The 27,273-nt window shown below is 38.2% G+C and overlaps 1 protein-coding gene and 1 pseudogene across 1 annotated transcript in view; both read left to right on the top strand.

Moving 5' to 3' along the window:
• PDE4B (phosphodiesterase 4B) overlaps positions 1-27,273 on the top strand; it is a 356,277-nt gene that overhangs the window by 164,925 nt on the left and 164,079 nt on the right. The gene's annotated exons all lie outside the window — the stretch shown is intronic.
• LOC118985785 (uncharacterized) lies at positions 20,116-20,240 on the top strand (annotated as a pseudogene).

The following is a 27,273-nucleotide window of genomic DNA, read 5'->3' as shown; positions in this document are numbered from 1 at the left end:
TCTAGAAGGACAATAAATTAGACTAAACCCCACAAGAGACAAAGGGGAAGCCTTTCAGACGTGTCTTCTCATTTGACTGCGAACCAGCGTTTGTCAGTGGGAGCCATCTCATCGGTCCTGTTCTGCGGGCCGATCCAGAATGCTTAGGTCCTTCCCCTCTTTATCAAATGTCTTTGGGGTAAAGTTTGTCATTTGGGACTTGCCTCTAGTTCTTCAAAAATCTGAGGATCTTTGAACTTGTGACTGCTGTGCTGTTAATGATGACCCCAGTGACCTTCAGTGACTATTGTTTGTTGCTTAAAGGCCAGTCTTCCCGGGTGAAAGGTAAAATTTAAATACACACCAGCATGTGTAGAGCAGTCAGAGCTTTGGTTCCAAACTTGTACAAAGCTGGATTTGTTATTCCAGTCACACTGTTATTTCTTTGTGTAACATAGACATTTTCTTTGCTCTGTAATCTCCTGCAACGGAAAGCTCTTAAAACCCCTCCAGGTTTTCTCCTTTGTTGTGGTCTAACAAATGTAATTCAGGAAATCTGACCCTGTGCCTCAGGTATTTCTTCCTCGTGCTCTCAATTGGCTAAGCAATGCAGAAGAAGCCCAAAAGGAGGTGTGATAGCTCCAGGCAATGTAAGTGGTACAAGGAGATAATTTTCTTTGATTAATCTGATAACTCCTTCAGTTTAATGAAAAGCCAGAAACATACTCACGTATCACCAGGAATGGAAGAAAAAATGCAAAATGAGAAAACAGAAAATACTCTTTAAAGGGAGATTTTTCAGCAATTTTGGAAACTCAAATACTTTTTTCTTCTCTAAACTAAATTGGAAGAAATGCTACACACACCATAGGAAGCTCTTATTCAGATGTGACTGCAAATCGATGTTCTTACTTGATATGTTAAAAAAAAAACAACTACTGATAATGTTCCAGTTGAATGCTAAGTCATTGGTATTCATATTGAAATGATATCAACTGTGTCATGCCATCATAAAGAAAAATAAAAGGGCAAAGAGCTAAACAATAACTATGAGGCTATGAGAACCCAGTGAAACTAGTGAAAAGGAACTGAGTTCCTAAGTGGAAGGTGCTGATAGGGCACCAGCTCTTCAGAATTTGTGCTTTACTGATTTGCCTCCTCCTGGACCTCCATGAATCTATCTGGTAGGTGCTGGTCATGCTACAAAGAACAGACTTTATCTGTCAGGTCAGGACTAGAGCGGTGACACAGTTTCATATGTAAAATCATTGAATAATAAGAAATTAAAAATAAGCAAAAAAGATTGGGATTGTGTAATGCATTGTAAAATTACATAATTTTTAGGGAAAATACTTCAAGTACACTCATATATGAAAAGCTCTTTACATTATCCTTTTTTTAAGTTATAGGAGTATGAGGTGAGTTGAGTGATATTTTTCTGCAAGAATAAGTTACATGTTTCCTTGGGGCAGGGTAATTTGTGAATGATTTTTATTTTCTCCACTTGAATTTTAAAATAAGAATATTTTTGGAAAGTTTTTCTCTATTAGACCCTTACAAAAAGAAATAGAAGGTAACAAGTGATTACTACAAATTGAAAAATATTTTAACCATATACATATATAAATATATATATGGTGCTATATATATGGATATATATTTATATATATACCCATATATATAATGTGGCTAATGAATACTTGAGTATTTTTAAATATTGTTTAAAGTATGGGAGAAATGTTAAATACTTTCAATTTTTTAGAAATATTTTAATTGTTTAAATATTTCTATATTCTATGAACTGTGTCTTTATTTTGAGAGTTAAGACAGGAAGAAACATGAAATTGTGGGTATGAGGGAGACAAGGGTGTAACAAACAAGAACCAAATATTGACTTGTGTGATTTTGCACTAATTTACTCTGTGTCATCTCATAATCTCATATTTACATATACATTAAAACAGAGGAACATCAGCTTACATTTTAAGCATAGGTATTACTTGTTCAGGAATTATTTAACTCTCTAACTTTTTGGAATGCTGAGGCTTCCAAGAGGCAGAAATTATGTTCGGCTTAATTACTGTGTACAGTGCCTACCTAGCACAGGCTTCAGACAGTATGTTCAACAGGAACAAAGCAACAAACAACAAGTGTTGGAGAGGTTGTGTAGAAGAGGGGACCCTAATCCATTGTTGGTGAGATTGCACACTGGTACAACCACTGTGGAAAACAGTATGGAATTTTCTCAGAAAACTAAAAATGGACCTGCCTTTTGACCCAGCAATTCCACTGCTGGGATTATATCCTAAGAATCCTGAAACACCAATCCAAAAGAACCTATGCACCCCAGTGTTCATAGCAGCACAATTTGCAATAGCCAAGAGCTGGAAGCAACCTAGGTGCCCGTCAGTAAATGAATGGGTCAAAAAACTATGGTACATTTACACAATGGAATTCTATGCAACAAAAAGAAAGGAGCTCCTACCCTTTGCAACATCATGGATGGAACTGGAAAGCATTATGCTGAGTGAAATAAGCCAGGTGTTAAAGGACAAATATCATATGATCTCACCTTTAACAGGAAGCTAAACAACAAAACAAACAAGCAAGCAAAATAAAAACAAAGACACTGAAATAGAGAACAAGGGGGCAGTTACCAGAGAGGAGAGGGGAGGGAATTTCAGGGGGGAAAAGGGAAGGATTTACAGGAACTAGTTTAAACGACACATGGACAACAACTAAGGGGGGTGGGAATGGGAGGGAGGTTGGGAGCACTGGGGGGGTGAACTGGGATGGGAGTAAAAGAAAACTGTACTTGAACAATAATTAAATTAAAAAAAACAAAAAAAATACTTGTGATGATGTTGGTGAGTAAATCGGAAAATCAAAGTGCTCTTACTCTTAACTTTGATCATAATTAGTTCTTATAAATTAGACCACAGTTTTTCCTGATCACACTTTTTCCAATGGTCAATTGAAAATGTAGGGAATGTGAAAGAAAAAGGAACTTAGAATTTTCACTCTTCCTATTAAAAATGTAATACCAAAGATAATCAGGTCAAAAATAAACTCTTAACCCCATATTTTTGAGCTTTCAAGTATGTTTTTGTTTTATGGATGAACAGTCACTTTCAGCTTAAAAATCCAAGATGCATTTTTCCAAGTTACAAATGAAAGAAAGTAAAGACACAATGAAACAATGCTACCAGGAGGCTCAGAGATAACTTAACAACTTTTTAAATTGAATTTATTGCGGTGACACTGGTTAATAACTTAAATAGGTTTCAACTGTACAGTTCTATAATATATCATCTGTATATTGTATTGTGTTTAGCACCCTTATTCAAGTCTCCTTCCATCACCATTTATCTCCCCTCTAACCTCTTCTACCTCCTCCATCCCCTTTCTCCCCCATAATCACCATGCTATTGTCTGTGTCTATAAAGGTTTTTTTTCTTAATCTCTTCACCTTTTTTTCCCAGCTCTACAATGCCCACTAAACCCCATTTTAATAGAACTTCAGTTGAAGGCAGTCGTGAACTTTATAGAGTGGAACATCTAGTGGTCTGTGAAGAAATAAAAAGGAGATGGTTTATTAACTCTAGAAAACACTTGGTTAGATGAATAAGTATGTTTCTTGAAGGTTTCAGAGCTATAAGATACAATAATATATTGTGATTTTTCTAAAAAAAAAGAATATACTTAGAAGGGAAAGATGCGTTAGACTTATCTAAGGTAAAATCTTTAGGGGGTTTGAAATACTTATTAATATCTTAAATGACCTCTGGAAAAGAGTTTGGGAAATGTGATATTTCAATGAAACACACTGCCCAGAGACCCAGATTGATATGGGTGAAAATCCCTGTTTTGTTCTTCACTACCTGTATGAACAAGCAGGTCTGAGCACCAATTCTCTTATTTGTAAATGAAGTTTAATGCTTCCCTTGAAATGTTGTGTAAATTAACTGAAGTGAATCATCTAAAATAGTTGCTGACACATATGAAGAACTCAGGAAATACTAAGTTTAGATTAGTAATGAAATATAAGACTTCAGGTCAAGATGGCAGTATAGGAAAAACAAAGCTCACCTCCTTGTAAAACCACATTAAAATTACTACTAAAATGTAGAAGGACCATCACTCAGAACTGTCATAAATTGAACTGAATGGAAGTCTGACAACTATAAAATTTAAAAATCCACATCAATCCAGACTAGTAGGGAGGGTGAAGACTCAGAACTTCTGGTCCCACATCCCCATGTGGTACATAAAAATTTAGGAGGAATATCTTGGGATCGAGGAGTCCCAGCTCATACCAGGCCCCCCAGCACAGGGTTCCAGTGCCAAGAAGATAAATTCCCATAACTTCTGGCTGCAAAAAACAGTGGGGCATTGAGTTGGTAGAAGAAACTTCTGGAGTCCCAGACAATTCCCTTTAAAGAACCCATACATGGACTTACTCAAACTTTCTCCCTTTGAGCTTTAGCACCAGGGTATCAGCCTCAAAAGCACAAGTGGCATATGGGGAGGTACTGAAAGTGTCTGGTTTCAAGATTGGAGCTGGGTGACAGTTTTCTCCCAGACAGAAAGGCAGGCAGAAGCCATTGTCCCTTTCCTGAACTTCCCCCCACAGAGCCACAGAGCCACAGAGCCAACAGGCAGTGCCATGTCTTAGACTCCATCAACCTGACTAACAGTATTTTCTCTACCCTGCAGATCCTCTGAGACTCCATAAGTTGGAGACCCAACTTATGGGCCCACCCAAGTTGTTAACAGTGGCTTTTCCATATGAATGGCTGGTCTTGGCTCATGCTTTGCAACTTCCTAAAAATTCTCAAACAAGCAACAGCTGGCCTCAGTGAGCCATCAGGCCCCATACAACTTGCTAAGTGGCCCTAGGCCTGGCACTAGCAGTGACCAGCCTGGGTTGATAGCCTGGCTTTGCTTGGGAATTTCCAAGCCCAGCGTAAGTAGCAACTATCTGCAGATTACATTATAACTCAGGCAGGCTGGGCCCAGGCAGAACACAGGTGGGGGCTGAACTTGGCTTGCACCACTTGGGAAACCCCAGGGCGTGTGCACCCAGTGGACAGGCTACAGACTACATCAGAGCACCACCACCCTGTACCTACACAGTTGATCCTCCACAGAGGGTGGAGTTTGATGTCTAGTGGTCACAGACAGTTCTTGCAGCTAACTGGCCTGTCTAAATCCCTCCCATTAACCTGCTAACAGCAATCAAGGCTCAACTACAGAAGGAGGGTATACTAAGCCCACACAAAGGTCAAACCTTGAGCATCTAGCTTGGGTGTTAGGGGAGGCCGTGCCACTGGACCCTAGAGGACACCTACTACATTAGGCCATGCTACCAAGATGGAGTCATAGCATCTCTACCTAGTGCATAGAAACAAATACAGGGAAGCTGCCAAAATGAGAAGACAAAGAAACATGGCCCAAATGAAAGTACAGATCAAAACTCCAGAAAAGGAACTAAATTTAAAAAAAAAACATAAGCAGTCTCTCAGATGCTGACTTCAAAACACTTGTTATAAGGATGCTCAAGGAAGGCCCTCAACAGCAAAAAGATCTGAGAAATGAAGGATACACTAATTGAAATAAAGAACCATTTACAGGGAAACAACAGTAGAGTGGATGAAGCTGAGAATCAAATCAATGATTTGGAACATAAAGAAGAAAAAACAATCAGAGCAAGAAGAAGAAAAAAGAATAAAAAATAAATGAAGATAGTGTAAATAGCCTCTGGGACAACTTCAAGCATTCCAACATTCACATCATAGAGGTACCAGAAGGAGAAGAAAAACAGCAAGAATTTGGAAAGCTATTTGAAAAATAATAAAGGAAAACTTCCCTAATTTGGTGAAGGAAATAGACATACAAGTCCAGGAACCACAGAGAGTCCCAAACAAGAGGTGTGCAAAGAGGTCCACTCCAAGACGCATTATCATTGAAATGTCAAACTTTAAAGAAAAAGAGAGAATCTTAAAATGCAGCAAGAAAAAACAAGTTAGGTACCTACAGGGAAGTTCCCATAAGATTATCAGATGATTTATGAAAAGAAACTCTTCACGCTAGAAGAAATTGGCAAGAAATATTCAGTCATGAAAAGCAGGAACCTATAGCCGAGACTGCTGTATCCAGCAAAGATCTAATTTAAAATCAAAAGGCAGGTAAAGAGCTTCCCAGACAAAAAAAGTTTTACGGAGTTCAACATCACCAAACCATTATTCATGAAATGTTAAACTCATTTATTTAAGAAAAAGAAGATAAAAACTATGTCACATTGGAGCTCAAAGGAGGTGACCTAAAACTGGAGTTCTGGTGGGATAAATAGGCCATAATTAGACAGAGAATCAGAAGAAAGACCTTCCAGGCACAACACAGCTTAGTATGATTAAACTGTTGCCATTCCAAATCATGAGAAGGGAGGTGATTACTTGAAACAATGCTAAAAAGGCAGACAGAGCTAGATAAGCTTTTATAATTTCCGTAGCTTCAACTTTATTCTGACAGGTATAGAAGTCTTACAGCAAGGAAGGACATAGTCAATGTGTGGGGCCATCCTGGAGGCAGAGACTGGTTTGGGTGTTTTCTGTGTGAACAAAGGATCTTCATGAAAGTAGAGTTGAATTCTGTTTTTTTGAGGAAAAAAATCAGGCAAGTGCTAATAAAGCTGCAAGAATCTATTTGTGTTTATAATCTTTGAGGTGACCCAATGGTTTAGTCAGCTCTTAGATGGCAATTTGCAATGATCAAAATAGAACACCACAATTAAACTTGAATTGCCAGTGGTAACATGTTTTCAAGCTTCAACAACTAAATGCTTGGAAGGCTGGCTAATGTATTCTTCTAAACCCTCTACCTCATAAAGGTTTACCTTTTTTTTACGTAACTCCTTAAGAGTTAAGTATACATGTATTTTTTTCCAGTTGAACTCATTTGAATTATATATTTTTGTTACATTGCTGTATATTTTTTCTATTGAACTTCAGCTAACAGTAAATTCAGGTGAAAAATAAGATTGAGCTCTACATTTTCAATTACACTTGTCAATTAATTATATGTAAACAATCTCTTAAATTCAGTACAGGAACTAAACTTTAAAGGAACCCTAGGGTAAATCATTTAGTGATGAGAGTAATTATTTTATAGTAAAATTACTCACCAATTTATTTTATATGTGTGTATTTTGAACTACAAGATTCCCTAAAGCAGGGCACACATGCATCTAGTGTGTTTGGTAGGTGGGGCATGGGCTTAACCTAAAGCTGTGACGGCTACCATGCCAGTCTCACTAGAAGTGAAGTTACTAGAAATCAGTAAATGCCTGTTTATTCTTTAAGATCATAGAAAATCTACAGAGCCTGACAGAGTGTATTTGTCACAGCTAAATGCTGCACAGGAGCTAATGTTCAAACTTTCCAAAAGCTCATTTTTAACAGCCAGTACGTTACAATCCTGTTTGCAGTTTTGTTCTGAAGGATACTCTTTTTTTAAAATTACCCAAGCCAGCATGAGGGGGAAAAAAAAGGTGCCTAGGATCAGGTCACTGTGGTGACAAAAACAAAAAAACAAACTTGAATACTCTCAAAAATCGAGTGCATTACTTTTTACTGATTGTCGCTGATAGGTAGACAGCAGAAAAACCCATTTCAATAAACAACTAATTTATTTACCTGGAATAGAAACACCCAGGATTTTCAGGAATGTATTTGTGTTGTTTCAGTGCTGTGGGCATTATTCTTCTCTTGAGACTTCAGCTATAGCACAAGCAGTATGAGTGAATGCCTATGAGTGAAGTTTGATGAGGAAAATTGCATATAATATTTTCAGAATTACATTACTTCTTCCTATGCTATTTAAAGAAATTGCATAGGCCTGCACATGCAAGGCACACACTAAGGACAATCTATCAGTCAAATAATCACATTATTTGCTGTGCTCAGCATGAAGCTACTTTTGGGGGTGGTGGGGGGGAGTTGTTCACAAAAGAAATGTGAATGTACTTGCTTCAAATTTGGGGCAGAAAAATGAACTTTTTCCATGAGATTATTTCCTTAAAAAGTCAGGCAAAAGATTTTCTTTCGTTTGTTTGTTTGTTTATTTATATGTTTTTTTCAGTAAAGGCCAAGATGAAACACATATTCTTAGTATTAAAATCTACATGGTAGTAAGTATTACAAACTGGGTAAAGGCAGATGAATCAGACTATTAACTCAGTAGAAGAATGGAGAGTTGTTTGCAGGAGAGCTCCTGCCTTGCTCCTAAGATCTTCCTCTCTGCCACAAAGTCACTTTACTCTTTCATTACATATTTGAATCAATAAAGCAAGGATCTGGAAGCTCAGGGTAGACCAAAAAAAAAAAGTCCAAGATTGGCGATCACAGGTAAAGAAGCAGAGAGCTAATCTGGTGGAGAACAGTCTTGACAGGCCCCACCTACAAAACTCTTGCAGTGGGGTGTGGGCAGTGTCTAAAAGCTGTGGACTCTCCCTCTTCAAATATTCCCATCACAAATCACAGCTCCCCAGAGTAAAATCTGTTGTGCCGATCACAGTAAGTTAGGCTGATGGCTAAGCCTTCCTTCTTAGAGTAATACAGTCATTTAATTTGGGGGATAATTAAAGATGGAAGAAAGTAAGCATGTTTTTGGCATAATTTATTGAAAATATTTTTTGTGTGTGGCAGAAGAAATATTTTAATGAAAATATATTCTTTTTAATGGATTGATTATAACATAGTTTGGTTTTAGGGTTATCAAAATAAATTTGTTTTCCTCAAAGATAGAAGAGAATTGTCATTATTTAATGAAAAATAGCATCCAAAACCTATTTCTGTATTATCAATGTTTGAAATGGGATTTTATTTAAATTGCTTTCTTCAGTTAGCTTTTTAATTAATGTGCGCGTTGAATCAGTTTTTAGTAAAGCAATGTTATTTTATTTCATATAACATAATTGTATATCTAGAAAAATCTTTCTTAAATTTATTTATTATTCATATTTTCATGTGGATAGTATACCAAGAAACATTCTAACCACAGATAACCTCAAAACGACTTGGTTTTCTTTATGATAGACTGAAACTGCATTCCTTCTGTAACTGAATATTCATTGAGGGTGTTACTCTTATATGCTCTGTGGCCCTGGTGATACAATACTTACTAAGAATGAGGCCTTGCTAGGTTCCTACCTAGGGGGAGCTTGTTCTCCAGTGGGAAAGATGGACACATGTCAATTAGAAGACAATCTGAGAGATGCCATAAAAGAGCTACTCAAAAAGTTCCATAAGGTCTAAGGAGAGCTAGCACAGATTTCACAGAGCAGAAGCAGGTGCTATTTGACCTTGGTCTTTCAGTATGACAAAAGTAGCTTTGCAGATAGCTAGAAGGAAAAATAAATGCAAAGGAGTGGAGATAAAAATGGGTAAAGATACAACTGGTCCAGGGAAAGATACAGTCTGGACTATGACTTATGTGTATCATTTATTTTCTGTCCCCATTCCTCCCATGCCACCTGCCACCCAAGGCTGGCATGTGAATTCTCTGAAGACAGGGAATTTGTTTCCTTCATTAATTGATTTATCCTAAGCACTTAGAACGGGGTTTAGCACATAGTAAGTGCTCAGTAAATACTTGTTAGAAGAATGCATGAGTATGTGTGGTGTTTGTGTATGTTTGAGTTATAATTGTGTGGCTTGGGGCTTAGTCATCTCCATGAATTTGAGAGATTTTGGAGAGATGACATGGGACAAGCCTTGGTATTTATTCTCTTACATCCTTGAGACTACTTGGCCTGAAGGAGGATTTTATTTTAAAACTAAGAGTCACTCGGTAGCCTTCATTCTGACATTTGAAACCAACATTTCAAACCATGAAAGATACACACACACACACACACACACACAATTCTGTTGCTGAGAAGTGTCATATACTGCAGGCAGAAATATGTCAACTTTAGGCTTGTGTCCGTAGCACATTGGAGCCAGATAACAAATATTCAGGCTTTGTGGCATTTTAATAAACCCATTCAAGGATATTTAGTGTGAGTCCTTGGTGTCGATACCCAGGGTAAGTGACAGAAACGCACTGTGGGCTTTCTTCAGGGTGGGGTCCCGTAATGGCTACATGACGAGAGCTTTCTTAGGTAGGTGTTATATTGCTGTGAAAGTCCAAAAATTTCAGTCACTGGTCAAAATGTCACTTTCTAAGATACAAAGAACAAGTCAGATTTAGAATTCAGATTTTAAAATATCATAATGTTTGATCATAATGCCTGTCATCTCTTAAAATAAAGGACAATAAAAAGAACAGATTATATATGCATCTCTGAACACTTATATGTTATTTAAAAAGCTCATGATAGGTGATATTCTGAAATTTTCATGTAACCAAAAACTCAAAATACAAGAAACTATACTATTTAAAAATATTAAATATCTATCCTATGCCAAGTTAAGGAACTCTACACACATTTATTATTCATAAAAACCTATTAGATAAGTACTATAATTCCCATATAACAGGTTAAAAATGGAAACTTAGGTGGTGGTAAATTTTCCCATTTTCATGGAACAAATATTGAGAAGAATCAGAATACAAACTCAGGTCTGTATGATTCTAAAACTCTTGCTTTTAAACCTCATGGTAAAGAAAATTCATTTACATATTGATTTCATGGCTGCTCGTGACAGTGCTTTTAAGTATTGTTATTATTTATAGCTTATAAATATTTAAAGTTGATTAAGTGAATATATTTAAATTCGTTAGTAGACTTTACAAACAAAAACTAATATGTATTTCCTAGCTTACTGAGAAATATTTGGCGGTCTTGACTAAAAATATTTTGACTGCTTATGAACTAACAGCCCACAAATTTCTATGGCACAGGTGCTTGGGCAAGAAGACACTATGTGAGCATCCTGGATGCTGAAGCCAGTGTTAATAAGGGAAAGGCCCTAAAGGACTTATAACCAAGTTTGTATAATGAAACATGCAAGATGTGTCTGGAAAAAGTCCAGCCATTGTTAACATAACAAGCACAGTGTGCATGACATGGATGTAACCTGGCAGCCAAGGAGAGTGGACTGAAATGCACATGTGTAAACAATGATGACTTCACTGTACTAGTCAGTTGGGGCAATAGACGCCATTGAGTGAGTGTGTGTACTGTGAGGCCATCACATTCAAAATGACTGAGTAGAGCAACAAATCTGCATCAAATTTGGTATTAAGCGTGAACAGTCTTCTTTGGAAACTATTTGGGTGATTCAGAAGGCTGCAGCTCTGGGCAAATGATGATTGGCAGTTTTATCACAATGCACCTGCTCATGTATCATGTCTTGTGCAGAGTTTTTCAGGAAAATATCAAATCACCCAGGTGACTCAGCCCCACTACAGCCCAGATTTGGTCCCCAGTGACTCCTGGCTTTTCCCCAAACTAAAATCACCTTTGAAAGGGAAGAGACTAACAGTGAGATTAAGGAAAATATGATGGGGCAGCTGATGGTGACTGAGAGAACTGTGTGAGGTGCCAAGGTGCCTACTGTGAAGGAGACAGAGGCATCATTGTCCTATGTACAATGGTTCTTGTATCTTTTATCATCTTCAATAAATGTTTCTATTTTTCATATTACATGACTGTTTACATTCTGGACATACTTTGTGTATGCTTAACACCTGGTTTCTATATATTGAATCACCTGTCAGAAAAATAATCAATCTTCATTTTTTATTGTTTTATTTAATTCCAAGTCACTGATTTGTTGGTGTTTGCCTACCTTACCATGAAAACTAACCCAGAATATTTCTTTTTAATAGCACCATCAAATAGTGAATAGCCAATGACAGACTATTTGGGTGCCTGTGTATGCTTAAAGGAGAGGAACTCTTTTCTTCACCTGCCGACAGACGGTGGGACTTCACGTGGATGGGTTAGAATACAGAGCACAATGTGGGGTCAGGACTGCATCCAGAAACAGAAATTTCTCGAGAAGAGCATCACTGTTATGGCATGAAGAGTGAGATCTACCCATTGACACAAAGGACCCTCCACAATGAGCTGCTCACACATAAAAAATGTAGGCGATGCTCAAGAAATAGAAGCTAGCCTATTTGCTCACCACCTCATTTGCAATGTCACAGTTGTCGATCAATTATTTGCTGAATGAATGAATAAATGATCCAGGCTGCTCAGATCATTTAGACAAATGCAGTGGTTGATAAATGATTGATTAGTTTCTTTCATGGGCTGATGTATGTTGTCACCCCTGGCATCACTACAATTTGTTTCAAGTGGTAAGCTATACACCCATTATAGAACTGGGAACACTCAGAATGTGTGGATTTTTTTTTAAGTTTTTTTAAAAGATTTTATTTATTTATTTATCTTTAGAGGGGGAGAGGAGAGAGGGAGAGAAACATCAATGTATGGTTGCCTTTCGTGCCTACCCTGCTGGGAGTTGGCCTGCAGGGAACCAGCCTGCAACCCAGGCATGTGCCCTGACTGGGAATTGAACCGCGATTGTGTGGTTCGAAGGCCTGCGCTCAATCCACTGAGCTATACCAGCCAGGGCAGAATGTGTGGATTTTAAGTATGTCTCTCTGAACCTGGTTCTAGAACTTCTAGTTATCCTTTCTCGTGGCTGTAGAATCCAGTGTCTAGTCCTCAATTATAACAAGGTCTGGGGGGAAGAAAACGGGACCTAACTGTCCAAGAGGCCTGCTAAAGATCCACCCCTCTTCCACAGAGAGGATTCTAAAATCTCCTTGTTAAGGTAGATCAACTGAATTTGATCAACTGAATCAAATGCTAATGTTGATTGATTCATTTAGTATTTTTCAAGAACAGCATGCCATTCTGTACCTAGCAAAGGGAATAGAAATGAACAACATCTAGCCATCACTCTCCAGGAGCTGACACTCCAGTAAGGAGAGAACAGACCAGTGAGCAAATACTTTTACTGCAATCTGGTCTGGGTCTGTCATAGGCAAAGCATGTGTTAATAGGAATCAGAAGGTAGAGAGAGTGGAAAAGGGCAGAATATATGAGAAAACGTGAAACAGGACTGCTAGTTGGGGGAACTGAATGGCATGTGTGGGTATTAAAGATAATACCCATCAAGAAGATAAAGTTAAAAAATTAGTCAAGCCATATATGACAGTTGGAATCTTGTGAGAGACTAAGGGACAGAGACTTTTTCTGTAAAAGGTTTGAAGTGTCACGTAGATTTTAAAGCAGGGAATAGCATGACCAGAGTTATCCTTTAAAAGGATGATCTTGTGGATAAAGCTCAATGAAGACACTGGTTAGGAGGCTGTTAAAGTAATCTTGGAAAGTGAGAATAGTGACAAAAACTAGGCCATCTATGGCCCGATAAAGAGAAAACCAATTCAAGAATGGTAAAGGAAATAGAATGTCCTGGGCTAGGTAACCACTTAGACACTCACTCATTTGTTTATGACACTTGAAGGTTTGGCCGACCACTGGCTGATAGGCAGATTCCCCACAGTGGCGAAAGGGCCCTACTGTGCAGTGGTGATTAGATATGGGAGGCAAGAATGACTCTCCAGTATCTAGCCTGGTTTACTCTCTGGATTTTGCATTATTTATGTGTGTGTGTGTGTGTGTATGTGTGTGTGTGTGTGTGTGTTTTCTCACTGCCTAGTATAGTACTTGGCACTGAAGTATAATAATAAACATTTTTAAGCAAGTATCTAAAAACAATAGCTATCACATTTCAAGTGCCTACAAGGTGCTCATTCATGTCCTTTCATTTCATTACTATTTTGTGGACTGAATCATTCAAAAACATGTATCTACCAAAAGATAGAGCTGAGATACACACCCACATCTACCAGGCCTACGTGCCCATATTACTACCATTGTGATGAATGAAAGGGATGGGTAAAGGAATGGTGAATCTGGTGGTGGGAGAAATATTAGGGCAGGAACTGTTAGAAAGTTCAGTCTTATGGATAATGTACGAAATATTTGGTGACTTCAGCTTTGATTTATTGTCTGTTTCACAACTAATTGAATGGAGGAGTGGGAAAGAAAGGCTTATTGTTTAAATCCAAGTAATAAAGAGCAGTAATGATGCCCTGCCTTGGGGAAACATGACTGATTGATTGGCGAGGCACCTGTCATTCTAGCTAACCTAAACTTTTAGTGCTGACATCTAAACACGTTTTGTCTTGTTTTCCTCATTGAAAAAGTAAGTCTCCTGCATCATGGCCTTTCTTATTTGGGGAGTCTGTTATTAAGACAGAGATACATATCAGATATATTATTTGCCTAATAACATTGAGTAAGCTGGTGATGCTTCTATGGGTGGTAAACAATGGCTGATGAGTCTTGTTTTCTATATTTCTTGTTCTTGGCCAGTTAGACTTTCCAGACTAAATGGCATTGGGTCCTATTCAGTTTGGCCACGTAAGCTTGAAATTGACATAAGTGTCTTACTTTTCTCCCCAGTTTTCTCTCTGTTCCACTTAACATTTTAATACCAGCTTTGTTTGCCAACAAACAGTGCAGAAGACAAGGAGGGGCGACATAGCAGCCAGTCTGTGTTCTTCACTGTGCTGAGACTGTTCTATGCCTAGTTCTTCCAGGCAGCTTTGAAAACAAAAATCCATTTTAAGGATGTTTATTAGATTTGCTGTGATTAGCCTTGTGTATCTTTGCTAGTTTAAAGTTTCCTTTTTTTAAAAAAAAGAGTGAGGGAGAATGAAAAGAGACAGAAGTCTTTAGTTTAAATAATTAGATTAAGTGTTGTAAGCTATCATATACTCAGACTAGTAAGACTGTTACTAAGAGATGCTTGAAAAGTCAGTAAATAGTATGCTATGCTTACGCAACAAAAACAGAGTTGGGTCTTTCTTCATTGTAGTTTCATTTTGAATGTTTTTGAAAGAAATGTTAATTCACAGGACCCTAGTTTCTTTCCTGTCAGTTGTCACAGGTTTTTGGTTGCTGTTATTTGCTATTTTCTAAATGATAGCAAAGCTTTGTGATATGCGCATACCTATTTTTTTCCCCGGGCATTTGGCCATTTCTTGGAAACTGGTTAAAGTTTATCATTTGGCTTTTATTAGTGTTTTTAAAAGAGACAGCAATTGCATTGTTTTGAATTTTTATACAAGATATATGTAGAGAGTGATCTTTAATAATTTGATAACTGAAACACTAAAGGAAATAGTTCACATATTTAAATTAAATATTTTAGTAAGCATTCTCTTGTTTAATTTAGTTTTAATTGCATTATTAATTGTCATGAACAGGATATTCCTTGGGAAAAAGCTGAGCAGATCATCTAATTGCAGTTTTTACTGCTTTGAATGATAAAGTGCCTTTGATTTGGTGCTGAGCCAGGAGGGCTTGATTGATAATATCTGTCTCAGATGTCACCCTGGGGGAAAAGAATAAAACCTCAGTAGACTTGGTGCATTGCAGCTGTCTCCGCTGCTCCAATTTCTCTGCCCCATTGACGTCATTGGGAGGTTTCAAACCAGTCCAGAGTGTCTAGTAAACCTGCACATAAATAAAATGAAGAAACAGAAAAACACTGATTCATAACCCAGCCCTCACTCCAAAGAGATAGCTGTTACATTTTCTCAGATAATGGGCAGATGTTTTTCCTTCCCTGCACTTAAAAAAAATTATTAAAATGTCATCAGCTACCCAGAAATGTGGGAAAGCCTCTGACAAGGAATGTGAATTGCGTAAACTCTTCCTAAATCAGATTATAGCACCATGAGCCACATTGGCCCAGGGTTCTCAGATAGCATAAGGGGCATCCAGCTTGTCTGTGAGATCAGGAATATCTGAAGCAGAAAGTGGGACAGGAAACAGCGATCCCTGGGACAGCACCACTGTCCCCGCCTGGCTGGTTCTGGGCACCATTTCCTCCTCTTTCCTCTTCCTAGGCAGCCTTTGTGCTAAGTTCTAAATGAGGGGCGGCCACAACGGCAGGAGCACAGAGTATAGTGACAGTATTTTCCAAGGAAGATGACAAACTCTCAAGGTTGTATTTTTTCTTTTGAAAATGAATTTAGCTAAGAGAAAATACACAGGCGGTAGCAGAGGAGAAAAAATACCTTTAGCAATGCATTTTTAAAGCTGCTTTTCAGCTTAATTAAATATATGATAAATTCTAAATCTCAAAATAATTTGTCAGAGGAGATCTTTTCTAAGTGCTGTCACATAGCAATTTAGGGACTTGGCTGAGCATTAATGTGAAAATATATCCACGTATAATTTTTTATCTCCTGGGCAATGGGACTCCCGGCAGAAGGACAATGATATTCTCTTCCCTTCTCGTTCCTGCCCCTTCCTCATTCTCCCACAGGTGCAGCGCGAAAGCACTCAGAGTCACCAAGCAGCTTTCATTTTGTGCTCATCCAACAAGCTCCATGGCATATAGGTCAAACATAATTTAATCTTTACAACACTGTAAAGTTTACAAAGCATTATCATTTTCATTTTCCCATTTAAACCAAACAGAAACCCTGTGAGGTAGATAATAAAATTATCACTGTTTTATAGATGAGGAAGCTGAGCTTTGGGCAGGTTAAAAGGGAAAGTAAAAACGTTGCCTCAGGTACTCATCTTATAAAAGGCAGAGCTCAGACTCAAGCCTACATTTTTGGAACCCTGCCCCCATCGTCTGCATTCTTCATCACATGTCCAACAAGGTAGATAGTTTTCAATCCCGTGACCTGGCTTTGGGAACTGCTTCAACTTAGCAGATAGGTCGTGACCACTGACTACATGTGGTAGATAGTTTAGGGTAAGAGTGAAGTAAGACAGTTGTTGGTCTCAGGAAGCTTTGACTATTGGGGATAAGCCATGGATCCACATGTAACTATATTACAATACCAGGCAGAATGAGATCAGCGCATAAGTCAAGTGACGGCATTTGATCAGTACATCTTGAATAAAGTAGCATTCACATAAATATTGAGGAGCTGTTGATATTTCAATAGGTAAAAATGATCAGTGTGGCCATTTGTGGGCCAAGAGACCGGCATGAACAGGGTCGAATAGGCAAGGTGGCCTGAGGAACTACAGGATTGATACAAAGGATTTTGTTTTGAAACTGAAGGCTAGGATCTGGTGAATGTCAGGGCCATTAGAGACAGATTTTAAGTTCCAGGATAAGGAGTTGCAATAATAAGGAGTCATTTAAAAGGTGCTTTAAGCTAGGGAGTAAAACCATTAAGTCTGTACTTTAGTAAAATCGATTAAGCAGCATTGTGTAAGGTGCATGAGAGAAAAGAAAACCTGTCTCACAATGCTAGTTAGCCCGCTCCACAACCTGGGGCGGGGGGCGGGGGTTGAGAAATAGGATAGATAATGCAGGGCTATAGGAATTCAGTCATTTGCTTTAAAGTACTTATTGAGCACCTACTATCTTCCAGGCACTACTGTAGGAACAGAAATGTGACGATTATAGACTGATACACTCTCTGCCTCCACAGGGATGCAGAATAGGGTCGATCAGAGCAGCTGCATGCTATTCTCTTACTCCCGGCTGTCTCAGCGGTCTCTATGAAGGCTCTTGCTTTCATACTTTTGGGCAATGTAATATTGCATCAGCCTTTGATTAAAACATGTTGTCTTGTGCCACCTTGATATGCCACTCCACTATGCATGCTCTGAGACCATGGTGTTACCCTCCAGATAAGCACACGCTGTGTACCACCTTGTTCTCTCCATGCTCCGGGGGTTGCTCTCTTCTTCTGAGTCATTGCTCTACTGCACATGCTCTAAACACGGCTTCTTAGTAGACAGGGCTAATACCATCTTGGTTCAGTCCTGCCCTCTACAATAGACCTTTCATTCTATAAAGGAGCAAGTGGAAATGAGAGGACAAGTTCACCGCATGTTGTGGTGCTAGAAACAACAGCACTTAGTGACAGCCGGGTTTGAACGGAAGAAGCGTGAGTTCTGAACTTGGGGAAGTGTCTGCTTGAGAGAATAGGCCTCAGAGCTTGTTAGCTGAAAGTGCACGGACTGCAAAGTTCGCATCTTGAGCACTGTAATAACACTGCGCATGGGTACATTGCACCTCTGATATGATTGGGCAACATGTTTGGCAAAGCACCGAGTGGTACCTAAATATTATCACTGTTGGTTATGAATTGCTTTTGTTTGTATTTATATCTTAACAAAATACGAATATTTCAGAGTGTTTGAGCTGGTAAATAGTTTCCCATTTTACTTATCAATTTAAAGCAGACTTAGAGTATGTTTCTATACATTAATTACATGTTTTTCAAATCTCTCGGGGTTATTTCAAAGGTTGATTAGAATTCACCTTGCTATATAATCTTTTTATCATATTGTTGCTGAGGTTTCTGCCTATATGCAAATGCAGTATACATTATGAAAAATGATATTGTGTGTTGTGTGTGAAGCAACTAAAGCTAGTGTGCAGGGTGCCAGCACCTCGAGGAGAAGGGATTCAATTCTGCCTTGTGTATTGATGGAGTTTATGAACTATGTCATTTTAAGCATTTGGTAGTTTAAACATCTATCTTCTTCTTTTACATGAGTGATTTATTACGTAGAGCATAACTGTTTTTTTCCTCTATATTATTATTGAGTCTCAGAGTTTTCAGTTGATCGGGGGTTCATATTATAAGATTTTTTCCATGTGTAGTTAAAAATTAGCAGACATTAAGAATTCAAGGAAATGTGAGCCTCCTGACTAGATTATTACCCAGTCAATAGAAATCCAGAGGATATTGGTAATGGCTCCTTTTCTGCATCTGCCTTTTGTTGAGTTAGAATGAGAATACACATGAGAGCTGAAGTGGAGAACTGAGAACATTACCTGGATAATTATCTTGGAAGAGTTGTGCTACTAAGAATAAAATGACAATAAAATGACCTTACATTGATAATTACTACCACCCAATAAATTGCAGATTTACTGAAAAAGGCTAATTTAGCAAATACTTACTGGTGTGTATGTGCCGGGCATGGTGTCTATAATGGCTGACTCTCTCTCTCACTCTCTATCTACCTACCCATTAAAACTTTTATTTTGTGATTCTTGCCAGTCAATTGAACGAAGATGAGACAGATAAGTGACTAACTTGATCAGGAACTTGTTTTTGTCTATACAATTTCAGTTTAAAAAAAACAACAGTTCAATGATCACGAACCTCCATTGTCTTATTGCTTAGAATTTAGGCTCAGTTGAAGTAATCAAATTTCCTGACAAGTTCTTCCATATTCTGCCCACCACCCTTCCCAACCCCCCTCCTTCTGCTCACCATATACGATTCTAAATGCTCTCTTTGCCATGTCATATTGTATTTATCGGTTTATTTCTTTCAATTCTAGACCATGAAACCCTTGAGGAGCATGACTATTTCCTTCATGTTTGTGCCCACAGCACCTAGCAGAGGCTGTGACACACATTAGGCCCTCAGGAAATGTAGAAAATGTCAGTTAAACTTTCTTTTGATCCTGCAGACATGGATGTTATGACTTTGGGGGAAAGTTTTATTTTTCTAAGAAAGAGCTGTTTTATGTTTTATGTCTTGTAGGAAGGCTGTATCTCTCATCATCTTTTAGAATAATAGTCTGAGTATTGAAGTTGATGGGATAATAGTTATAATAATAATAATATAATAACAATAGTGCATATAGTTTATTGAGCACTTAGTGTTTGCCATGTCTATGCTAAGCATTTAAGATATAATATCTCAGTCAATATAGGTTATTATTATTATTATTATTATTATTTTACAGATGGAAAAGCAAATTATTTAAGCAACTTACCCAGTTATATTGGCACGTACAGTTGATAAAGTCAAGGTTAACCTTTTTTTTCTGCCTCTAATGAGTACTTTTAACAATTATGGGAAATTGACAAGTTAGCATCTAAAAATCCATTTTATTTATTTTTTATTTTTTTAAGGATTATATTTACTTTTTAGAGAGGGGACGGGAGGAAGAGTGAGAGGGTGAGAAACATCAATGTGTGGTTGCCTCTCATACACCCCCTACTTGGGACCTGGCCCACAACCCAGGTATGTACCCTGATTGAGAATTGAACCAGCGACCCTTTGATTCAAAGGCCTGCACTCAATCTAATGAGCTAAACCAGCCAGGGCCTAAAAATCCATTTTAAAAGACATGGCCATATCAGCCAGGGACAAAGTAACTCCTTGTTTGTCCCAGGTTGGCTTTTGGTCTGTGCCCATGCCTGGTTTATGCCTTGGACATATGAAAAAATAAATTAATTAAATAAATAAAAAACATGGCTTATATTTGTGCACAGTGCTGGGATGTGGTAATCACATATCAATGAAGTTACTGTTGCACAAATCTCTCAGGGCAGGAAGATGCCTGATTTCATTACCATAGTATGGAGAGGAGTGAGATGTTTCTACAAAAAAGGAATTTCAAGTTATTTATCTAGTTTTCTAGCATCTGAATATATTTTGAAACATAATTTTCCTTAACTCAGCTTTGGTTTGGTTCATTGATTATGAATAATATGCTTTAGGAATCAATCACTACATAGGAGGCCAAAAGAGTTGGATTCAAGGCTCAACTTTGTATTTTACTAAGCTGTATTGGTCCTGCATAATTCCTTAAATATCCTAAGCCTATTTCTTAGTTGTCAAATAAATGAACTTGCTGGAGTGATAGCTTATCCCTCTGATGAGAAAGGTATGGGGGGTTCACCACATCCCATACCTTTCCATTCCTGCGCTTGATTTGCTTCCCAAGCCTAATATCAATTTAATGTGCTGAGAAAAATCTGTGTGGTGACTGTAGGTGGATATTATCATCTCAGACCTTTATAATGATAACCTCAACTGGATTCTTCAAACTTTGGGATCAAAGAGTGTGGGGCACAACAGTTTTTGAAATATTAACAATTCCTACACTTAGTCTTTTAACCTTTAGAAACATTGATCAAGGTGCCTTTAAATTGATTCCGGCTGGCAATTGGAGAAAAACCATTAGAGTGGAGGTTATTATCTATAACAAATGCTTATATGGAACAATGAGCAAAGTAAAAGGGAGACCTTGAGTGCTATGAATTTCAGCATCTAGCTGGCTCTCATCGTGAGAAGATGCTCTTAGTGGCTGCAGTCATCACGATGATAGAGTCCTTGAGCTGAAAGGAAACTTGAGAAGCTCCATAGCCCACCTTTCTGCCTGGAGCCATGCCACATTTGAACTATAAAAGGAGGTTAGAAATCTTTTTTTTGTTTGTTTTTTTGAGGGAGATTCCACAACTTCCCTTGGTATCTTATTCCAGTAGCTGACTATCTCACTGTCAGCAAATAATTTCTCATAGCTCACCTAAGTCCTTAGGGCTGCATTTGAATTCATTTCTTCTGTCCTTAGAAGTAAAAACGAATAACTCCTCATGTACATGAAGACGGTTATCAAGCTGTTCTTCAGCCAAATTTGTTGAACCTTTCTTAAGAATTTCTTTTTATCTTTAATCACCAAGTTCTTTTGTACATATGAACTTCCCCAGGTCTTCATCTTCTCAGCTGTGAGACTCAGGATAATATATAACAGCATATTTAGCTCTTACACTCTGTAAATAGCTTAGCTGAGTATCAAACATGAACATGATAACTTGGATTCTGTTTCTATTTAAGCAAATATTCAAAGAAAACTTTTAACATCAGAAATGCAAAGCATCATATTAATAGTGAAAGAGATTAAGGGTGCACATTGCCTTAAAAATCCCGAGTTCACAAAAATCATAAACTAAACACTAATAAATTAAAGGAGATTTTGTTTAAAAAAACTGTGTGTCCACTTTACATTTCTACTCCCACACTAAGCAGAGTTTTGAGGTAATAAGACAAGAAGAACTTTTGGAACCAAAAAGCTCCCATTTCAGTCCTGGATGTGACCGGGCTCACTGGGTGAGTATATTCTAGTATTTTGAGCTCTATTTACCTACCATGTCACGTATCATCATAGTAACAAAAATGGTGAATTCCTTGAGGACAAAGACCATTTCTTATTTATTTTTTTAATCTCCAGGGCCTAGCTCAATGCATAGCATATATTAACACTCACTTAAAGTTTGGATTTTACTGAAAGGTTGGCCTTGAGAATTAAATGAAATTATATACGTTAACAGGAATCTAAACAACAAAAGAAATAAGCAAGCAAAACATGACCAATGACACTCAAATACGGAACAGGCTGACAGGGTCCAGAGGGGAGAGGGGAGAGAATCACAGGGGAAAAGGGGATGGACTCACATGAGCAAGTATAAAGGACACATGGACAATAACTAAGGGTGGGGGGTGGAAATGGGAGGGAGGTGGGGAGCATGGGGCGGGGGACAGGCAGGGTTGGGAATATAAGACAGAAACCTGTACTTGAACAAGAATTAAATTTAAAAAAAAATAAATTATATATGTGAAAATATTTGGTGAACTACTGAACTCTACATGGCTGTGAGTCATCACTATTAATTTTTAAAAAGTTATTATTCTTAGTAATTTTTGAAAAAAATTAAAACTCTAATTAGTACTCATCTTTCCATGAACATTTCTGTTATCCATTTGTTACATGTCTTGTACAAGAGTGTCTAAAGATGACTCTCCTAAAGTGAATAATCAATGGCACAGACCTTACCATTTTGAATTTAATGTTTACTCTCCTCTGATGAGCAATGTGAGAATGACAAATGAACTCAAATGTGACTAAGGTGACTTCCTGGAACCAATCAAAAGTCACCCTGGTACCAGGAGAACAAAGCTACGATGAAAAATTTATATTTTTCCAGGGCTTCTTTGGCCTTGTGTACAATTTCCTGTGTGGGAGAGAAAATCAGCGATATCTTTGACTGACCAAAGTACCCAAAGGTTTGAATAACATTGCTTTATTTATTAACAATGGGACTAAAAGGAGTCTTCTAAGTGCTTGACCTTCTTCAGTAGGGACCATTGCCAAGAGTCCAAAGTAGTAATATAGGGAAATTCTTTTATGGCAGAAACTTAAAAAGGAGTGTTTGTAAATAACAGTTTTACTTTTTGAAAGAGCACCGTTCCCTGTCTTTGTACTTGACTTGCAAATATTTGATACAGGGAGCATGAGCTTAGCATCAAAGTGGTTCAGGTTGAGATTTTAGCTCTGTCACACCAGCGGATCCCTGGGAAAAGTATCCAGCTTCTCTGACCTCAGTTTTCTTCTGTAAAATGGGAAATATATTACCTACTTCCTAAGACTCCTTGCACTATTGGGTTCTTGGTAACTTTATTACCTCCCCTATAAGCTGTTCTCCTTCTCCCTTCTCTGTTTCCTTAGTAAGAATTGGTTAGTTAATATGATTTACAAAACTACTATGTTTCATGGGCTTAAAAGACTTTTGCAAGAAGTAGCTGAAACTTCTGGATAAAAAAATTTAGTGAATTACTTTCCAAGAGTGATATTGATTGCTTGGTAATAACACAAAGCTATGAGGCTCTGAGGATGTGCTCCTTTTTGAAAAGCAAAGCTAAAAAAAGAAAAAATTGTAGCATTAAAAGTGAAAATTGATTACAGCCTGCCCACGCCAAATAGTATGGGAAAGAATTCTGGACTAGAAATCAGGAATCCTGGGTTTGGAGTCAGCTCTGCCACAAATTAGATAACCTTGGGGAAGTCACGTTGTGTTTCTGAACCTTAATTGCTTTAAGAGAATGCTACCCAGGGCCTTCCTGTATCAACAGTCTACAGTGCTCAGATCCAGACCTTGTTCCCCTCTGGAGGAGATATGCTCAGAGCCCTGAAGTATATTGAGGTCCAATCTGTTTTGCCATCAAAACTTCAGATGTGGAGGACTTCTGCAGGGTGGTATGGCCCTTAGGCCAGCACCTCTCCGTAGGGAAAACATCAAGGTCTCCGGTGTGAACACAAGGAGATTCTGGAGACGCTCTGCCCTGTCATATTTCATTTTTAGGTAAAGATCCTAACATGCTAATTGGTAAGAAAGTTTGTCTCTAAATAGAAAAGTAGAAATTGCAACAACAAAGAATGCTAAGCGGGAGTGCAGAGTAAAGATAAAAACAAAAAGGGAATAAAAACCGAAGATATCTGAAATCATGCAAATAATATACTTTGCTAAGTCAAATTTCAGAGATGGAATTCTAGGTCAGTTGGTGTTGCTGCCATCGCTTGCCAAATTTGGCAAATAGGAATAGCATTCTCAGTAATTTAATGTTTATGGAGCTGGAAGCATCTAGATTTGTGGCTCTCCCACTTAAGTCCTAAATTAGATCTCTTGATTTTGAATAAAAAATATATTTTAAAAGTTTGAATTTTTTTCTTCATGTTGTCTTTACTTGAAAAGGGACCGTGTCCAATTGTATGCTTGGCCAAGACCTATTTCTTGCCTATAACAGATGATAAATCAACTCACTCCATCCAAGCTAAAAAGCAAAAGATCTTATAGATGCTAATATTTCACAGTAAGCAGCGATTTTTCTTATTGTGAGAAGGAGTGAAATAAAATCAGCCAGAGATCCACACCATCTTTATTGCTGTTTTAAGTAGACTGTTCAGGAGTGATGTTTCTCAGAGTTGAAATTAAATCAAAATACTCTATAGCTATGTCACCTAAACTACCGTGAAGAATCATCTTTGCCTTTTTTCTATGTGTTGATGAGGAAGAATACAAAACCCAGAACACTGCTTTCCTCAAAATCTCCTACCTCATACTTGGAAACTGTATTTTGTAGAAATTCATTTTTTTTCTCTCAAAACATCTAAATACAAAATAAACTCATTTAACACTGAAGGGTAAGGCAAACAAGAGATGCATAGACGAAATTTAGAACCCCTAAAACTTGGGATTTACCCTGAAAGCATTTAAAATGTACCAGCATTTCATTTGAAAAAGAAAAGGAAGACCCTACTGCTGTATATTTTTGTTCAAAATGTACTGCTGTTTGACGGGGATAGGAAGGAACAGGTTTCTGTTGAGTTGGCAACTTAGTGTGCTTGAATGGAACAAAGAGAGAGGGCCAAGGAAATCACACCGCTTTTAGTACTTTCTCTGCAAAGAGCTTTTTTGGACCAAGTCCATGACTGCTACAAATAAGTGCTCAGTTGCAAAAAGAATGTGAGTGTCTTTGTATTAATACACAATTAATGTCACTAATGCTAATTTGAAGCTGGAGACTCAGGAGCAAACCAAGTGGCTAATCTTCTGCTGAGAGCCCCAGATTCCCTTTTTAGTGAGTCCAGGAGGTAGAAGTTTTTTATTAAACCTGATGTAAAAATCAGCTCTTCCAAGTGATTGCAAAACAGCCGGTGTTAGAGTTCTACATCTTACCTTTAAACTCACTCACCATATATCCAGCTATTTTTAAAATACAGATTTCTAGGTGTGAAAGAAGTGTATGCCTGCCATGGAAAATTTATAAAAAGAATGAAAATATTTCTAAATCCCCATGTATTTGGTAAAACACTAAGAAAGCACAGTTATGTTAGATAAAACAAAAAGAGGCAGGTTGTAAGGTCAATGTAGTGCCTTAGGGACACTGCAATAGGAATGCAGGTGGTTCCAATGTTGCAAAGACCATTTGGACTTGCTGTGGCCTTTCTCTGCCTTCCTCTGCACTTCTGCTATGTTCCTAAGTCTTTTGGTAATCCCGTCTTTTCCAACATATGTGACAGAAAGCATGGCCACAAAGCTCCCAAGTTTTAGAATTTACACCTCAGCTGTACAGATTGCTTACTTATACTCCCACTCCATTCCATCCCTAGACTCTTTAGAAAGATACTCATGGGCCCCCATACATAACTCATCCCTGCCCCAGGCCAGGATGGAGAAGTGTGATGACTGAACATAGTTGTGTCCACTGCACCCAAACAGACGGGGGGTGGGGGTGAGGGGTGGGGCAGACTTCCTCCAAAAAGGGCCCTGAGCAAACATTTTAATAAGTCTTCTTGATAAACCTGTAACTCCCCTACCCAAAGGTAATTACTGATAACATTTTTACATATTTTCTTCCAATTTTCCCTTAAGCTTCTGTATGTTTTTAAAGTTGTTAAGATCATTCCCTTTATTAGATTTTCCATCTTGCTTTCTCTAAATACTATTTCATCATTAGCACTCACTTGAGGTTTTTTGCCAGTAACTACAAAATAACAACCAAATAGGCAGCATGCATCAAGTGCTATAATATTGTTATAATCTTTAGATAATCTTATTCACTCTTACGGTAGAATAATATTTATTAACCTCATCATGATTTGCTACCAGTTACAAAATATGTGCATAAATATTCCATTTGATTATCACAACTACTGTGAAACATGGGATTATTATTACTTTTTCCATTTTACATATGAAAAAAGAAAACAGAAAAGACATACAACTAGTAATTGGTTCTTTCCAGTCAGATTTTCGATCCTGTTCCTTTTGGTCCATACCCTGTTGCCTCCCTTGCTATTTCTGTGTGTTCAGATAGACTGACTTTGACCAGTTGCCCTTCAAGGCAGTTGTTCATGTGGTAACATCTGTCCTCCTGCTGGGGGAGGTAAGGAAGAGAGCTGAGGCAACAGGCCAGGAATCGGGAGTTTGTAAACTTTTCCAGGACGTAGATGGGTGGTGGTGGTGGTAGTATGGCTTCCAAATGGTCAGGCACAGTCTCACTTTTCCCCCAGAACCTGCTGCTCCTCGCCATGGCCTGCACTGCCAGGCACCCTCACACCTGGGTATTTTCAACTCAGAGGTGTCTTTTGATTTCTCCTTCCAATCCAGTTTCCTTCAAGGAAACTTCTCTTTCCTACAGGAAGGAAAGCCGATTATCGGGTAGGTTAGTGATCTCCCAGAGGGTTTCTGTTTCCCCTTTAGCAACAGGAGGCCATTTGGCCTGGAGCAATGCGGCTCAGCCCCCCACTCCAGCATCTCGGGAGAGATACCACAGAATGACCAAGAAGTGGGAGTGTTCTGGTGACCCTGAAAAGAATGGTGGAGGTGAAATAAGCCAGGCGGTGAAAGACAAATACCATATGATATCACCGTTAACGGGAATCTAAACAACAAAACAAACAAGCAAGCAAAACATGACCAATGACACTCAAATACAGAACAGGCTGACAGGATCCAGAGAGGAGAGGGGAGAGAATCATAGGGGAAAAGGGGATGGACTCACATGAACAAGTATAAAGGACACATGGACAATAACTAAGGGGGGGGGCGGAAATAGGAGGGAGGCGAGGAGCATTGGGGGCGGGGCAGGGCTGGGAATATAAGACAAAACTGTACTTGAACAAGAACTAAATAA

Source organism: Sturnira hondurensis, unplaced genomic scaffold (genome assembly GCF_014824575.4).
Source record: "Sturnira hondurensis isolate 20B ecotype Veracruz unplaced genomic scaffold, ASM1482457v3 Scaffold0000648, whole genome shotgun sequence".
Taxonomy (NCBI): Eukaryota; Metazoa; Chordata; class Mammalia; order Chiroptera; family Phyllostomidae; genus Sturnira; species Sturnira hondurensis.
This window is presented reverse-complemented; position numbering and strand designations above follow the sequence as displayed.